This window comes from Apium graveolens, chromosome 9, assembly GCF_009905375.1.
Source record: "Apium graveolens cultivar Ventura chromosome 9, ASM990537v1, whole genome shotgun sequence".
Classification (NCBI taxonomy): domain Eukaryota; kingdom Viridiplantae; phylum Streptophyta; class Magnoliopsida; order Apiales; family Apiaceae; genus Apium; species Apium graveolens.
This window is the reverse complement of record NC_133655.1, coordinates 68,143,146-68,161,946: the sequence shown is the minus strand read 5'-3', so window position 1 is coordinate 68,161,946 and position 18,801 is coordinate 68,143,146. Positions and strand designations below refer to the sequence as shown.

Sequence of the window (18,801 nt, the reverse complement as noted above, 5' to 3'; positions counted from 1 at the left end):
TTTGGATAGGTTATTAACTTCTAAGGGTTCCTATAACAACAAATCATGGGTTGCCTCCCACGCATCGCTTCATTTTCGTCATTATCTTGACGTTGCGTACCTTCCTTAAGTTAACAATAAAATGGCACTAACCACTTCTCAGTTTGCCGTGTCCCTATAGTAATGCTTCAAACGCTGACTATTAACCTTGAATGCTTGGTCCGGATCATTCCCAAAAATCTCCACCGCTCCATGTGGAAACAAAGTTTTGACAATAAAAGGTCCGGACCACCTTGATTTCAACTTCCCAGGAAAAAGTAGGAGACGAGAGTTAAATAAGAGAACTTGTTGCCCCGACACAAATAACTTAGGATGCAGCTTCCTATCGTGCCACCTCTTCACCTTTTCCTTGTACATTTTGTTGTTCTCGTACGCTTGGAGTCGAAATTCATCAAGTTCATTAAGCTAAAGCATTCGCTTCTTTCCAACTGCATCTAGATCCAGGTTCAACTTTTTCAACGCCCAATAGGCCTTATGCTCAAGCTCCACAGGTAAATGACATCCCTTACCATACACCAGTTGAAACGGGGACATACCAAGTGGAGTTTTGTATGCTGTTCTGTAAGCCCAAACAGCTTCATCGAGCTTTAAAGACCAATCCTTCCTTGACGGACAAACAACCTTCTCTAGAATGTGCTTGATCTCTCTGTTAGACACTTCCGCTTGACCATTTGTTTGCGGATGATAGGCAGTAGTAACTCGATGATTCATATTATAACGTTGCATCATAGAAGTGAACTTACGGTTGCAGAAATGCGACCCTTCATCACTTATGATTACCCGAGGCGTTCCAAACCTTATGAAAATCTGCTTATGAAGAAAATTCAACACTGCCTTTGCATCATTTTTCGGTAGAGCTTTGACTTCTACCCATTTTGAGACATAATAGACTGCCAGCAAGATGTACTGATTGTTGCAGGACGAGACAAAAGGCCCCATGAAATCGATTCCCCAAACATCAAAGACCTCGACTTCAAGCATCACATTTAACGGCATCTCATCCTTTCTCGTCAAATTTCCCACTCATTGGCAACGATCACACCTTAAAATAAATTGATGAGCATACTTAAACAAAGTAGGCCAAAAAAACCTGCTTGTAGAATACGAGCTGTCGTCTTCTCACCACCATAGTGTCCACCATAAACTGTGGAGTGGTAGTCTCGTAATATCCCCTCCGTCTCACAGAACGAGATACATCTCCTGATGATCTGATCAGCTCCCTGTCTAAACAAATATGGTTCATCCCACATATACCACTTCACCTCATGCAGAAACTTCTTCTTTTGAGCTGAGGTTAAATTATGAGGCATTATATTACTGAAAAGATAGTTTACAATATCTGCAAACCATTGCTCTTCCTCCTGAACTGCGAACAACTGCTCATCCGAAAAAGACTCGTTGATCAATGTCTTATCCTGTGAAGTAGACTCGGGATTCTCCAATCTAGAGAGGTGGTCAGCTACTTGATTCTCAGTACCTTTCCGATCCTTGATCTCTAACTCAAGTTCCTGTAGTAAGAGCACCCAACGAATGAGTCTCGGCTTCGAATCCTTCTTGGAAACCAAATAGCGAATGGCCGCATGATCAGTAAATACTGTCACTTTTGTCCCAAGCAGATAAGATCAAAATTTCTTGAAACCAAAGACTATAGCCAAGAGCTCCTTCTCAGTAGTGGTGTAGTTCATTTGGGCCCCATTTAAGGTCTTGCTAGCATAGTAGACCACATGAAAGAGATTATTCTTGCGCTGCCCAAGAACTGCGCCTACCGTATAATCACTCGCATCACACATCATCTCAAAAGGCTCTGTCCAATCCGGTGCTGTAATAACTGGCGCAGTGATTAAACTCTTCTTGAGAGTCTCGAATGCCGTCAAACATTCATCATCAAATTTGAAGGATACATCTTTCTCAAGCAAGTTGCATAACGGCTTAGATATCTTCGAAAAGTCCCTGATGAACCGCCGATAAAAACCCGCATGACCAAGAAAACTACGGATTCCTTTCACAGAAATAGGTGGTGGAAGATTTTCAGTGACTCCCACCTTGGCTTTATCCACCTCAAGACCCTTGCTAGAGACCTTATGCCCAAGAATTATGCCTTCACGCACCATAAAATGACATTTTTCCCAATTGAGCACCAAATTAGTTTCCACACACCTTTTGAGCACGGCACGAAGATTATTCAAACATTCATCATACGAATGTCTAAAGACGGAGAAGTCGTCCATGAACACCTCAACATTATTTCCAATCATGTCAGAGAATATAGCCATCATACATCTCTGAAAAGTGGTCGGTGCGCCACATAACCCAAACGAAACTCTGCGAAAAGCAAACGTGCCAAATGGACAAGTGAAGGTAGTCTTTTCTTGATCCTCTCGTGCAATACAAATCTGATTATACCCGGAGTAACCATCCAGAAGACAATAATACTCATGACCAGCCAACCTGTCAAGCATCTGATCAATAAATGGAAGAGGGAAGTGATCCTTCCTCGTGGCCTTGTTCAACTTTTGGTAGTCCATGCATACTCTCCATCCTGTAACTGTTCGAGTGGGAATGAGATCATTCTTCTCATTTTCTACCACAGTGATACCTCCTTTCTTAGGCACACATTGCACGGGGCTCACCCAAGAAATGTCAGAAATAGGATAAATGATGCCTGCATCCAGCCATTTCAGAATTTCTTCCTTCACCACCTCCTTCATGATAGGATTAAGTCTGCGATGTTGCTCAATAGTTGGCTTACTACCCTCCTCTAGTAGAATCTTATGCATGCAATATGAAGGGCTGATCCCTTTGATGTCTGCTATGGTCCATCCAATAACCGATTTGAATTCTCTCAAAATCCTTAAGAGCTTGTCCTCCTCACTACCTAAAAGGTCAGATGCAATAATAACAGGTAAAGTAGATGCATCACCTAAAAAAGCATACCTCAAATGTTCAGGTAATGGCTTAAGCTCCAAGATAGGTGCTTCCTCAATTGATGGTTTGAACTTTCCTTCAGCATTCTTGAGGTTAGAAGTACCAGGAGATTCAAACGGCATGTCCAGCTTTCGCCTCCAGGGAGAAGCATTAAGATATTGTAATTGCTCGTTACCATCTTCATCATCACTGTCGAAATCCACCACTAAGGCCTTTTCTAATGCATCAGACATTAGAATATGATTGAGTTCTGAAGTAACCGCAGAATCAATCACATCCACTTTTAAGCACTCCTCATCTTCTGTAGGGAATTTCATTGCTTTGAATACATTGAAGGTCACATCCTGATCCTGCACCCGCATAGTAAGTTCACCTTTCTGCACATCTATCAAGGTACGGCCAGTAGCCAAGAAAGGTCTTCCCAAGATTATGGGAATCTTCTTATCTTCCTCGAAATCCAGAATAACAAAGTCTGCAGGAAAGAAGATCTTATCCACCTTGACTAGCACATCCTCCACTATGCCCCTTGGGTAAGTAATAGAACGATCAGCCAATTGTAGAGACATGTAGGTGGGTTTTAGATCAGGCAAATCCAACTTTTTAAAGATCGAAAACGGCATCAGATTGATGCTTGCTCCCAAATCACAAAGGCACTTGTCAAACGACAACTTGCCAATACTGCAAGGAATGGTGAAGCTACCTGGATCTTTAAGCTTTGGAGGTAACTTTTGCTGCAGCACAGCGCTGCATTCTTTCGTTAGAGCAACGGTCTCAAGGTCATCCAGTTTTACCTTCCTTGAAAGAATACTCTTCATAAACTTTGCATAACTAGGCATTTGCTCCAGAGCCTCAGTGAAAGGTATATTGATGTGAAGTTTCCTGAACACCTCCAGAAACTTACCGAACTGCTTATCCAACTTTTGTTGTTGCAATCTCTTAGGGAAAGGTGGTGGAGGATAGAGTTGTTTCTCCCCTATATTAACCTCAGGCAGAGTGTGTTCAACAGTAGTCTTCCTTGGTTCCGCCGCTTTCTCCATTTGCTTAGCTTCTTCATCTCCAACTTTAGCTTCTCCTTCTTTTGCCCTTTCAGCATCATCAACTTTCCCAGACCTTAAGGTAATAGCCTTGACTTTCTCTTTAGCTTTCTTCCTTCCTGGTACTTCCGTGTCACTGGGAAGTGTTCCAGGTTGACGATTGAGCACTGCATTAGCTATTTGACCGATTTGATTTTCCAAGGTCTTGATAGAAACCGCCTGACTCTTGCACAACAACTTAAGTTCCTCAAAATCAGCACTAGTGGGTGCAGCTGCACTTCCCTATTGAGGATATAATTTCCTTTGAGCATACTGCTGTGGTTGCTGGAATCCAGGTGGATTGAACTGTTTACTCACACCTTGCTGATATGGTGGCTGAATAACATTCTGATTATTACCCCAGCTGAAATTTGGATGATTTCTGTTGTTAGGATGATAAGTAGTTGGCACAGGCTGCTATTGTCGCTGATAATTGTTCACATACTGAATAGATTCGTTGACAAGAGAACACTGATGCATAGCATGAGAATCTGCACAAAGCTCACAGACCATAGCTATTTGATTGACTCCGTAGGTAGCTAGAGAATCGACCTTCATAGACAGCGCTTGGAGCTGTCCTGCAATAGCGGTGGTTGCATCGACTTCCAGAATACATGCTACCTTCCCAGGCATCATCCTCTGAGTTGGGTTTTGATGCTCATTTGCAGCCATAGTCTCGATAAGATTATAAGCCTCAGTATAGCTTTTAGCCCACAAGGCGCCTCCAGCTGCTGCATCGAGCATGGGCCAAGATTGAGCCCCCAAACCATATAGAAACCAGTGATCACCATCCAATCTGGCATTCCATGATGTGGACACTTTCTCAACATTTCCTTGTAGCGTTCCCAAGCTTCGCACATAGATTCTGTAGGTTGCTGCGCGAACTGAGTAAGAGCACTCCTCATAGCAGCAGTCTTTGCCATTGGATAAAACTTCACCAGAAACTTTTGCGCAAGATTTTGCCAAGTAGTGATGGACCCAGCTGGTTCAGAATGTAACCAATCCTTAGCTTTGTCCCTCAGTGAGAATGGGAAAAGCCTCAGCTTGATAGCCTCATCAGTCACGCCATTATATTTGAAAGTACTGCAGATCTCGACAAAATTCCTTATGTGCATGTTGGGGTCTTCAGTCGCAGCTCCTCCAAAAAAACAGAATTATGCACCATCTGAATAGTGCCCGGCTTGATTTCAAAGGTGTTAGCTTGAATAGCCGGATGAAGAATGCTTGACTGAATGTCATCAATTTTAGGCCGAGAAAAGTCCATAAGAGCTGGATCGGCCGGAACAATACGATCACCCATGATTACTGGTTCTTTCTGCTCACTTCCTGAATCCGAATCTTCAAAATCTATCTTCTCCGGAATACCAAGAACTTCGTCTGTCTCCTCTGTTGTATCTAAAGTCCTCTTGTGAGTACGAGAACGAGTTTGCTTAACGCTCGCTAAAGTACCTGAAACACAACCGGAAACAATAAGTAACACGTCTTAATCACTGAGTCATAACGACCAATGATGGTAAGTACATAAACTAAACAAATACGCCGAGTCCCCGGCAGCGGCGCCAAAAACTTGTTAGGGCGAAAACACGCGCTAATATTCACGCAAGTATACGCGTTCGCAAGTAATATAGAATACTTTCTAGTTCGTTCCCACAGAGACTCAGACTAATTATGTTCAATTAAACTCACTCACCAATGTATGTTTACGTCTCAATGTTAAAACAAAAACACTTAGAATTATATTAACTAATTGTTAACTACAATTAACTACTAAAATTAACCACTTACTTAACACTTCGAATTAACAATATTAAAACACTCATGAGATCACAACTTTATTACTACTTCCTTCAATAGTCATTGTTATTACCCTTAGCATGCAACAGTGATGATATTAATCGAATAACACGAAACTGATAAAAGCCAACTTTCATTGTACTAATACCATTCTACCAAACATCCACAATTAAGATAGAAGTTGAATAGGCATTAATTATGTTGAGTCCCTATATGTCTACAGAAATTGACAACATAATGATTTAAGCACAAGTTATTCTTTTTGATTACATAGGGCGAATAAAACGGTTAGAGTTACCCACTAATCATGCAACATCATACATGAACCTATGCTAGCATGGCAAGTTCTAAATCTCGAGATCCACCGTCGCTTCACAAAAGATTAACACCCTATCTTATATGTTCGCGACACACATAAGATGAATACGCACAACCAATACTAGATATCATACAATCATCACACACTAAGGTATTAAACAACTAACTAAACAATTCCATAGTAAATCCGTTACCACCCCATGATCACGATTAGCCCATGATAACAGTTATTGTCATTATGGGTTCATATGAAAACAAGATAAATAAACACAAGAGAATAATAACTAAACTAATTATATTAAACCAGAGTACGTCACAAGAGTAAATAGGTTCAAAGCAAAGAAAACTAGCATCCAACGTTACAATGAAATAAAGAATCACAAGAAAATATGCATCCTCTTCGTTGCGGTGTGCTAAAATGGTTTTCTTCCTTATCTCCTTCGCTCCTCGATTAATACAACGATCCAACACACGTGAAACATCTCTGAATCTACTTATATAGAAGTCCCATAAAACTTAGATTACTCAGAAGCTAGAAGCCAAACAGAAGTAGAAGTCTAAAATAATATTTTAATTTCCCGACCCTGCGCGGCCGCAGCTTCCTGCGCGGCCGCTCAGCATAGCTGAGCGGGCGCTCAGACCTCTACCGGAAAATGTCTGATTTTTGCTCCGTTTATTCGCTGTAATCTACTCCTTTCTTCCCCCTCGCGATGCTAGACACATGCCAAGGCTTATTATTGATGATTTCTCCCCCGAAATGCAACTATTACCCTGAAACGCACAAACACTAGAAAAACACATCAAATACACAAAATACTTGATTTCAAGACACCAATTTAAGCCATTTTAAGACGTTCTAAGTGGTATAAAATGCCACTTATCAGCTGTTGGATACACAGATGCAGATTTTGCTGGATGCAGGGTTGATAGGAAAAGTACTAGTGGAAGCTGTCAATTTCTTAGTCAAATACTTATGTCCTGGTATAGTAAGAAACAACAATCTGTGTCAACTTCCACAGCTGAGGCTGAATATATAGCTGCTGGATGTTGTTGTGCTCAGGTGCTTTGGATTAGAAATCAACTAATGGACTATAGTCTAGTGTTACACAAAATTCCTATTATGTGTGACAATACTAGTGCCATATCTATAGTAGCTAATCCATTTAATCATTCTAGAACAAAGCACATTTATGTTAGGTACCATTTTATCAGGGAACATGCTGCAAATGGTACCATTGAGCTCATTTTTGTTCCAACAGAGAAACAATTAGCTGACATTTTTACTAAACCTTTCGATGAAGCAACCTTCACTAGACTTGTGAGTGAAATTGGAATGCTCAATTCTTCATCCTAAGGCAAGAACTCAGCTAATGTTTTGCAGCAGATTAATTTCTAATAAATCAACCCAGTTTGATTTAATTGGAAATTAACTGAAATATGAATTATAAATATTTCAGAATCTATGTATATTTATTTTTCTTTAAAGAACTCAAATATTAACTTAGAATATTTCAAATTCTAAGTAAACTGCTTAGTTGTTAATTTACATCTTAAATGTGTAAAAATTAGCACAAGGCAGAAAAACAATACTCAAAGGTATAGAGAACTGAGTTCTCGATAAGTCAAAATGACTTATCGACGAGTCATTTTGGAGTTCTCGAGTGAGTCCTCGATAAGTCTATTTACAGACTTCTCGAATGACTTCTCGATAAGCTCTATTATGACTTATCGATAAGACCATGTAGAGTTCTCTAATAATGTTAATTCACAGAGTTCTCGACAAGGATATTTTGAGACTTATTAATAACTCAGAGCTAAAATAATTTAATTCAATGAATTATTTTAGACAAATACTTTTGGAAAATTTATTCTGATTTCAATTTGATTCAATTCAAATAAATTAGAATTATTTTAGTCCTTTTTGGACAAACTGGGCATTTATCAGAGTTCTCGATAAGTCACTTGACTTCTCGAATGTACCTTTTTCATATTTAAAATTACTTCTCGGTAAGTTTAATATCAAATGTTTATTTGACTTCTCGATAAGTATTTTACCTTTTTCTATAAATACCCAGACTTCTCCATTAATATTAACTTGGAATTTCTCAAAATTCTAGTAAACTGAATATTTATTATGGCATATCTTCGGTATGTGAACTTAATATATAACATATCAAAAGAAGCAAAAAGTATTAAAAACTGAACAAATTTAATTCATAAATTATGTTCATAAAAATACTTTTGACATACTTAGTCTCTAAATTTCTCTGACTTATTGACACATTTACATGCTTATATGATTTCTTGCTTACGTGGAAATATGTTAGTCCAATGTTAGTAGACTAGTACATTATTTGTGTTGCTTTGCGTATGTTGATAGTGATAATTTTATCTGATTGCTTGCTGATAGGGAGAGTTACTTTTTGTGTAGGGAGTACACGCTTATTTGCATGGGGAATAGTTACTCTTTAAAATAAACTAATATTCTTGAGTACTTGCATGGGGAACAGTCACTAGTCATTTCTAGCTGTCTAGTAGGCTTATGTGATTATTACTCCTATTATCTGGGTAACTCAAGAGTCTCTTGATTTCTATCTTTACACCATCTATAAATTAAAACGCTTCACTCTTTATCACTCATCACTCTCCTACTCTCAACAAAAACATCAAATTTCAAACTCACCTTCTGTTCATCTCTCTCATTCAAATGGATGCCCCAGTCTTCTACAAACTTGTTAATGGAGCTTATCAACCGGTCCATCATTTGGATGATGATCAACTGTACTTTGATCCTTTCGGACTTCGTGTCCGCCTCAAGGGGGTTTTTTACAGCCCCTTTGATATTCCACTTGAGGTCTTTTACGGACTCTCGTGGGATGATCAAATAGACATTCTTTTCTTTGAGATGGAAGCCTCTTTCGAGCAGGAGAGGTGAGCCAGGGTGGCTGAGGAGCAATGCCTTGCTGCTTTGGAGTTGCAGGAGAGGATCATCTCTCTTGCACACTCCATGTCCAGAGCTTACCAACGCAGGGCAAGGAGGTTGGAGGCTGAGAAGAAGAAGTCTAAATTAGAGTAGTTAGGATTAGGATTTACTTGATGTAATCTGCATCTTAATGTACTCTGTGTTTAATATTAATGAAATTATCTTCTTCTTTATCAATTTGTTTTTGTTGCTTGATTGTTTATGTCATGATTGCCTTGTGTTTACAAATTAATTGATTATCAGTTTTCCTGTCATAATGCTTGCAACTGCATGTCTCAATGGTTATGCCTAATCAATATACTTTTAACTGCATGTCTCAATGGTTATGCCTAATCAATACAGATAAATATGTTCAATGCATTACAGGTTGAACACAATCCACTCAGACAATAACATGAGATTCAAGTTTCAATCAACAGGTATTTATGTTAAACTGCAGCTAAAACATTTCAAAACCAAATTGCGGTTTACCCAGGCACAGCAACACAAACACAAACTCAAACACAATCCCACTCAGGTAACTCTCAAAAGGAACCTGTTTTACAAAAGGACAAAATCCCCAAAATGTTCTTCAGTGGTTCTGATTGTTTGAGAAAAAGGAACTGGTATCACAAACATGGAAATTTATCAAGCTTTTCATGAATATCACTAATGCACCTTCATGTGCACAAACAGTCTTCACAGACTGAAAGGTTTGAGGGTAGTACTCCTGAGGGGGAGCTATCTAAATCTTCTCCAATTCAATTGGAGGTTCCTCAAGAAGGAACAACTCCCCTCATAACTCTAGCAGAAGCTGTCTCAGCAGTCAAAGCTAGAAGAACAATTGTCTATGACAATGTCATAAAAAGGGCAATCTTATCACATTTATGTGACAGTGCTCTGCAAGGTGCACAAAGGTTTGAGGCTGGTGTACATGACAGTAACCCAGTCAAATCCTCTCCAATTCCATTGGAGGTTCTCACTACAAGTGGAGGACAACACACTGTCACAACCACGGAGCAATATGTGAGTCAAACTGTGACCCCAGTCATAGATGCTTATGCACTCATTTTTCTGGTGAAATGAGTATGATTAGCCATATATGTCCTTCCTCTAATTATATGATCACAAATTACCTCTTCTCAGCCACCTCTTATTTCTGTAGGTCAAACAACATTTGAGCCTTTCATGTGAGAATAAGAGAAAAGATTGAGTGAAAAACAAAGAATAAGAGAGGCAGGATCCTTCCTGGAAAAAGGAGAGGTAGATGAATGTATGGATTTAGTAACCCTTGTGAGGGAACTCTGACTCTCAAAAGTCATGAGACTAGTGCAGTGAGAATTGGTGAGACTACTTATTCAAAAGAACAGAGAGCTTGGGATTTTTATCACTAACAAAATTTTTCTGCAGATCTAAGTGCAACTTCTATTGTTTAAAACTTATCACCATGAATCTCAATGAAGCTTGAAGCTGTAGACAGTGTTCCAAATGGACAATGACAGCAGCTTGAACAATGTGCATTTAGCTGGATTTTTCTTCCTGGAGATAATGTCAAAAAGGGGGAGAATATATCTAAATGCCAAAACAGCTAATGGATGTTGAATAAATCTAAATGCAACTCAACAAAAGAAAACCTGATGGGAAGACTGGTTTTGGCTTCTGCATTTAATTAAAGTTTTGACATCATCAATCAGAACTTGTGCATAATTTCATAATGAACAAGTTGGGGGAGATTGTAATATATAATAGATGATGTCAAAGAATTATGCCTCAGAAGAATGTCAAAGATTACTGGAGCTAATAATATCATCAACATCTATGATCTGAGTATATCAGAAGATCAGAAGAGTTGAAGGCAGTAGGCAAGAGCAGAATATCAAAGGATGGAAGATTTCTGAATATAAAAGCTGGCTCTTTGTCAAGTTATAGGATAGGGATGTTAGCTAGATATCCTAAGCCAGATTTTCTGAAACTAATAGAGGCTCTAACTGACACCCCCATCCTAGAAGAATTGGAAATACTTGTGCAAATTAAGAACATAATTGAGAAAGAATCAGACAGCTCAATCTTTACTTAATTATTGTAAACTCTCAAATATTCATTGTACAAGTGTTATATCAGCCTTTGTATTATTTTATTTTCATTCTTTAACTTGGGGTTAGTCTTGTTAATAGGCATGAATTTGTTATAAGCAATCTTCTCACAAATTGGGGGATATTGTTGTGCAAGACATGCCTGTATTATAACAAGACTAAGTCATACTGACAACCCTAAGATTAGTTGTATTGTAACCTTAATCTGTAATCCATACTTGTAACACTTAATGTCTGTAAAATGTAAATGGAGCAGACTGGAGCATTTTTCCTTAAATAGTGTCAAGCCTAAGAATTCTATCTGGAAGAAGATCAAGAAGATCATGCCTCAGAAGAATTATGAAGAAGCTTGGAGTTGAATTAATCTGTTTGGTGTAAAATATTCTAAGTCAAGATCTCTACAAGTCACAGAAATAGTGTTATAGAGAAATCATTCGAGAACTCCAGAATGACCTATCGAGAAGTCATTTAAACTCCAGAGAGTACCGACGGATGAATAACATCTACCCGACGGATGAGCAATATCTACTCGACGGATGAGCAATTTCTACTCGACGTATAAGCCATCACTACTCGACGGATAAGAAATATCCACCGGGTATAGAGAACTCAGGAATTGCCCATTCGAGAACTCAGAGATATCGACAAGTATACATTCATTAGAGAACTCTGAGTTATCGATAAGCCAAAGTCCATTAGAGAACTCTGAGTTATCGATAAACTAAGATTCACTAGAGAACTCAGAGTTGTTGATAAGTCAAGTTAACAATGAAGTTTTAGAGATATCGACAAGCCAACATGCCTATCGAGATGTCGAGTTCTCTACAACTTAATTGGAGATCTCGAAGTGAAGAAATTTCTCTAAGTACAGAATTGCAGAACAGTTCAATATCCAAGGTTGCAAATCAAACAATTCATACAGCTGGATTGACAACTCTACAAAAAGCAGCTTGAGAGATATGCAAGATTAATGGCAAAGATTAACTGATAGAGGAGATTAAATTAATCACGGGATGCTAAAGATATGCTAAGCCAGAAATGAAAGATTTGCTTTTCTATAAATCAAAATGACAAGTGACAGTTTAGAAAAGCTAATAGCATGTTTATTATCCACTGTGTAAACTAGCAGTTAAAAGAGTTATAAAGTTAACACTGGTCCTCTAGTTAAGCAGAACAATCAAAATAGAAAATTGTGTGTTCTCTCTCAAGAAAGAAGCTAAGTTCTAAAACAAGAACTTAGAGATTTTGTAGCAAAACACTGCTTGATTTTTAATATAAAATTAAATGAGTTTTGAAGATCTTTGTTTTACATATTTGCACAGCTATTTATGTTTAACATCCATTCTACTAAATCATTAACAACTACCAACTTCTAAAGCCCAAGTCAATCGAAACTCAAACATTTAAGCCAAAACACTTCACCCCCCCTCCTCCCTCTGTGTTGTATTCATACCTAACACAGTATAAATTGTATTGCTTTGGATAATTATCCCGAAAACTGGTACCGTTTGGATCAGTTTTTATAAATAAATGTAACATTTTGTATCTGGAATGAGTCAATGGGATACTAATTTTCCGTAACTATAAATAGCCTTTACCGTATTTTATTTTGTAACAGAAATCATTTGCAAACAGTATTTACAGAGTTTTTACAGAGAAAATACTATAATTATAAACCGTTCTTCGTAATCAAACACAAATTCGGAGGCGTTACCTATATCGGATTAAGGCGTGCATATACTCGAATCGAAGCTTGAAAAAATTTTCTATCTGATTCTGCCATCAATTTCAACCCAGAATCAAAGGGTAATTTCCTATAAACTGATTTATATTCGAATTATTAAGAATTAAAAGTATGAATTTTTGTTCGAGCTATTGTTTGGATGATTTAATGCTTGCATGTTGTAGATCTTTTCTTCCTGATCATTTTGGTATGTCATATGATCGATTTAGAGTTCAATAACATGTTCAAATTAGGGTTTGATTCTCGAATTGTATTATTAGGGTTTATATTCGTTTGAATGTTCTTGATTGAATTTGGGGGTTTCTTATTTTGGGATTATTAGATGTTCTAAAGGGGTGGGTTTTGTTCCCCTTGAAATTTGCAATCTATTCATATATAGCACGTTATCAGATGAATCCCGGATCGAACGAAGCTTTCGTTTGAAGTTTCACCGGAATTTATATAAACTCGTCGGTGGCGAGTTTTCCTCGGGTTATTACGATCGATTTACAGCTTGTTTGATGGAATAAATTACATGAATAAGTTCCTAAGGTTGCAATCTACGTTTCCCCGTTTGTTTGGTAGTGTTCTGGACTGTTATTAGACTCGCCGGAAAGCTTCGAGTCGCCGGAAATGGCTGCGCCGACGACATGGTGAAGGGGATGGCAAAAATGCAGAAAGGTCCCTGACCTTTCTGTGTTATTGCAAAGTAGTCCTTGTGTTTTAAAAAGTCTTTAAAAACAAGATTTCTGTTTACAAAACTGGTAAACATAGTATTTATGTTTTATTAATTTTCAAAAATAGGATTTTTTTTATAAAAATCATTTTCAAAATTGTTTTTAATTTCCAAAAATTCTGAAAATGATTATTTTAATTCCCAAAATCTTATTTTAATTCCAAAAATTATTTTTAATTCAAAAATAAATCTGAATTAATTAGTTAATTAATTTCAGTTAATATTTAATTGATTAATTGGTCAATTAATTTGAAAATTAATTGATTAATTGGTTTAAATAATTGTTAATTGATTTTAATTAATTATTTAATTAGATTTAATTATTTAAAAATGATTTAAAAATTCCGAAAAATAGTTTCGAGCTTTAAAATATTATTTTAAATTGGTTTCAAGGCTCGATAATTATTATAAAATTGTTTTGAAGCCAGAATTGGCCAACTGTACCTTGTTTATTACTTTAAAATTGATCTAACGACCTGTTTTAATTCTGAAAAATGTTTTAAAAATCATTTTAAATACTCGAAAGCCTGTTTATGACCCGAGACTCCTTTATAAATGATATGTCATTGATTTTTTGACGTGTTATATGTTATATGTGACTTGTTGTTTGACTGTCGATCTATATGTTCGATGTTTACTTGTCTATAGCATAACTTTCAATCCGTTAATCGGATTTAGATGAAACGAAAGGTAGATAAAAGTGTGTATCGAATAGAATCGTATAAGTTGAGTATTGATAGATGCTTATGATATGTGAGCAGAAGAGGCAAGGCGTAGGAAAGGGAAACAGATAGTCGAGGAGTAGACGGTTGTGATTAGAATTTAGTGCAGTATAGCAAGCTAGTACCAGGCAAGTGTTCTGAACTTTCTCGAGATATATTGTAGTTAATTGATAGTCCTATTTTATATTGAAAGTGCTTTGAAGCACTGAACCCAAAACCCTGATTCCAGTTATTGATCTTGAGCCGTAAATCTTATTTTTTCTAAACCATTGATTATTGTACACCCAAATACGAACCAGAAATATACAATACTACTCCACAAATACCTACAAACTAAATACGAAACACTGAATCAAATTACTTACATACTCAAACCATTGTACCTTATGCTTTGAAAGACCAATTCATGGTAACCTGAAATATTGATTCCTTTGTTATCCAATTCTTTCATTACCTAATAGTCTAGCTTTGAAATTGCCATACTGATCCCTTGTAAAGATTGAAACCATTTCCTTATCGAACATTCAATGTTTTTTATGATTCTGTTTATTGCTTTACGTTGTTTATTCTGTTATTATGTTAGAATTGGATTGTTTTTATAAAATTGTGGACCAGATTCTTGGTCAGACCATATTAATGGTCAAGTTAGGCCAATGTGTGCCTTGGATCCAGTAGTTAGAGCAGTGCTGTGTGCTTTTGTTCGGGGTTAGTGCGTGACTGATCAGCAGCCTAACCTTGGTTTTTAAAATGAAAATATAATATCCAATTCTAAATCATAATTCATTGTTCACTTGATATCATAGCCCTTTTCACTTGATGATCATTATTCTCAGTTTTGTCATTGTGACTTGCTGAGCTACTTAGCTCATTTGTGCGATGTTGTTTATGTTCTTTTCCAGTTAAGAAGGAACCAGTTGGTAGCGAGGATCCCCAGTCCATCGCGAGAGCTAGGGGTTCAGGTTGATCGACTTAATCTAGTAGACATCTTTTGAGATAATTTATGTTTGTAAAAGTTTGTAATAATGTTTAATACTCAGTTTTGAGTTTGAATAGTTGGGATTTGGATGGTTTCTAATATAAGTGTGTGTTTGGCTTGTGTGCATACTTTAACCTGTTGCGGTCCGTGGTAGTTGGTAAGTAGGGTCACTGCATATTATTATTATTATCTCTATTATTGTTATAAGCAAGTTATAAATAAGGTGTGTATGTGTGGACCCCAAACTTCTGACCCGGGTTTGGAGGGCGCCACAACAACCTTTACCATAAACCAACTGAAATGACGACATACCTAGCGGAGTCTTATACGCTGTTCGATATACCCAAACTGCTTCATCAAGCTTCAAAGACCAATCCTTCCTTGATGGACATACAACTTTCTCTAAAATGTGCTTGATCTCTCTATTAGACACCTCAGCTTGACCATTGGTCTGAGGATGGTAGGCTGTAGCAATGCGATGATTCACATTATATCTTTGCATCATGGCTGTGAACTTGCGATTGCAGAAATGCGATCCCTCATAACTGACTATGACTCCTGGAGTCACAAACCTTGTGAATATCTGCTTATGAAGAAAATTACGCACTACCTTTGCATGATTTATCGGTAAAGCCTTAACTTCAACCCATTTCGAGACATAATCAACCGCCAATAAAATATATAGATTATTGCAAGATGAGACAAATGGCCCCATGAAGTCAATTCCCCAAATAACTACGATTAACTAAGAGATTATACTAAATAACGTTAACTAAAAAATTAAAAAAAAGGATTGTTTTATTGTATGAAACAAACATTGGATTCTAACTTCATTACTACTTCATTCAATAGCCTTTTTGCTCGTAACCTTAGCATGCAATGGTGATGACACTAATCAGATAACACGAAACTAATAAACGCCAACTTTCATTGTACAAATACCCTACTACCAGACAGCCATAAAAGAGATAGAAGCTGAATAGACACCAATTATATTGAGACCTTATATGTCTATAAAATTTAACAACATAACGGTTTAATGCACAAGTAATCTATCGTGATTACATAGGGAAAGTAAGATGGTTAAAATTACCTACGAATCATGCATATCAAATACATGAACCTATGCTAGCTTGGTAAGTTCTAAACTCCTAAATTCACTTTCGCTTCATTAGAGATTAACACACTATCTTATAAGTTTGTGACGCTCATAAGATGAATAAGCACAACCAATACTAGGCTATTATACAATCACCACATACTAAGGCATCGATACATTTTAACTAAAGAAATCCATAAGTAAATCCGCTAGAACCCCACGATAAAGATTAGCCCATAATCGAACTTATCATCAACGTGTGTTCTAATGAAAGTATAGTATAATAAACGTAGTCTTTATACTAAATAAATAATAAAACCAAGGACGTTACACAAGAGTATAGGTTCACAAATAAGAAAACTAGCATCCAAGATTACAGCTTAAAATAAAGAATCACAAGAATAAACTAGATCCTCTTCGCTTTGGTTGAATTGTGTTATACGGTCTTCTTACGCCTTCTCCTTAAGCTTTGGTACGTCTTTCTTATGAAAAATGATCATAAGTTTTTATTATATATGTTGTAGAATAAATCAGGGCTTCAAACTCTCAGAATCCAAGTAGAAATAGAATTTTGTCATCCCGACCTGGCGCGGCCGTGCGCTTCACCAGCGCGGGCGCGCAGTAAATCTGCATCTCGGTGCGGCCGCGCGCTACTACAGCGCGGGCACACTGACTCTCTGGAAAAAATACTGATTTTTATTTTCTTGCATGGTTTGAGCTGGCGATCTACGAGCAAACTCCCGAGACATCTTCCTAACACAAGTTTAGCACCAAAACAATGTTAAATCTCCTAATTCTTTTATTTATTCCTGAAATGCAAAAACACTACAAAAACACATCAAATACACAAATAACTTGAGTACAAAAACATCGATTCAAGCTTTTATAGGACATAATAAGTGGACATAAATGCCACTTAACATCTCTAACCAACTAAATGTTGTTTCTTAGTGGTGAGCGTAATTCAAAAATTGCGTCACTTGATTTTTGGCAACATTTGAGAAATGGATTTAAGTGTTTCAGTTGTAAGAAGAAATTTAAGATATAAGATGAGTAATTTTAAGAAATGATTATGAACAACTTTCTTGAATAGAAATAGAAAGTCTCAAAAGTATATCTTGAATAGACATTTTAGATAGTCAAGTACACTCAAAGATTATAATCCTCAATGGATAAGAATTAAATCTTTGATATATTTTTCTTTAACAACAGTTACTTCCTGTAGTGTGCTCAATTTGTACTGAAGTGAACATATGAACTTAAACAAAGATTAGTTTCTTCACATTCACTATTAAAAATATCTGAAATTAAGCATGCAGTACTGATTTGAATATGAACAGTCAAAAGCATTCAAGCACAAACAAGAAAGTGAACATTCATTCACTTAAAGAGTCAAAGAAGGCAAAAATATTTCCATTAATTAAGAAGCCAAATACAAGATTCTATAGAATTTTAAACATAAAATCCTAAAATAATCTAACTACTCAGACTTCTTCTTCTTTTCATCTTCCAGCTTCTCCATCAAACTACGATGGAAGATGCGTGACATAGAACCTGAGAAATTATATTTTCTTGCAATGCCAACCATTCGAGGCGACGTTGTTCTTCCTCGGGCGTCGTTGCTCAGCCTCCTCGGCTCTTCTCATCTCTTCGAAGTGGACATGCATTCTAAAAAGATGAAGTGACTGAGTGTCATCCGAGTTAAGTCGATCACAAATTGACTGTGGAAGTTGAGATGGAAAATAATCTTGGCCGTTAAATATTACCCTGAGACGAAAGAGATCAAAATACAGCCTTCCATGTTCTGGAATGGCAACTGGTCGATAAACTCCATGGGTAAGAGAATAGACAATGGCCATAGATGAATGAAGAATTTGAGTATATTTGGAGTTTGTGAATGAATAGACAGTGAGAAGTTTTGACAGTGGAGGGTGTGAATTTATAGCAGAGGAGATAGAAAGTTAAAAGACTCTTTGATTAACCATGTAATAATTAATCATAATACATATACATACGCATATCTAGGTAAATAAAAAGTAATCTCCCTCTTCAGATTCCTATTCCCAATGTAAGTACTCAAGTGTTCATAGATACTTACATCAGTAGCTTACCCATCTAAGCAATTAAAAGATATTCCACCAACCCACTGTTTAATTAAAAATACTGTGTAACCATTTATTTCGAATAAATTCAAAATAATTATGGAAATATAATAGTCAATCATGGTTTGACCATTATAAATATTTTAATAACGACTATTAGGATTTATCAGTCAACACTGATTTGACCAATATCAGAATTTAACAACTACTGAAAGGATCTATTAGTAAAAGCAAGTTTA

General features: G+C 36.8%; 1 non-coding gene across 1 annotated transcript; it reads left to right on the top strand.

Annotated features, from left to right (window-relative positions):
* The first annotated feature begins 4,838 nt into the window (after positions 1-4,838).
* LOC141687999 (small nucleolar RNA R71) lies at positions 4,839-4,945 on the top strand. Its single transcript, XR_012561470.1, has one exon. It is a non-coding gene; the product is annotated as a small nucleolar RNA R71 (small nucleolar RNA).
* Positions 4,946-18,801: the final 13,856 nt, after the last annotated feature.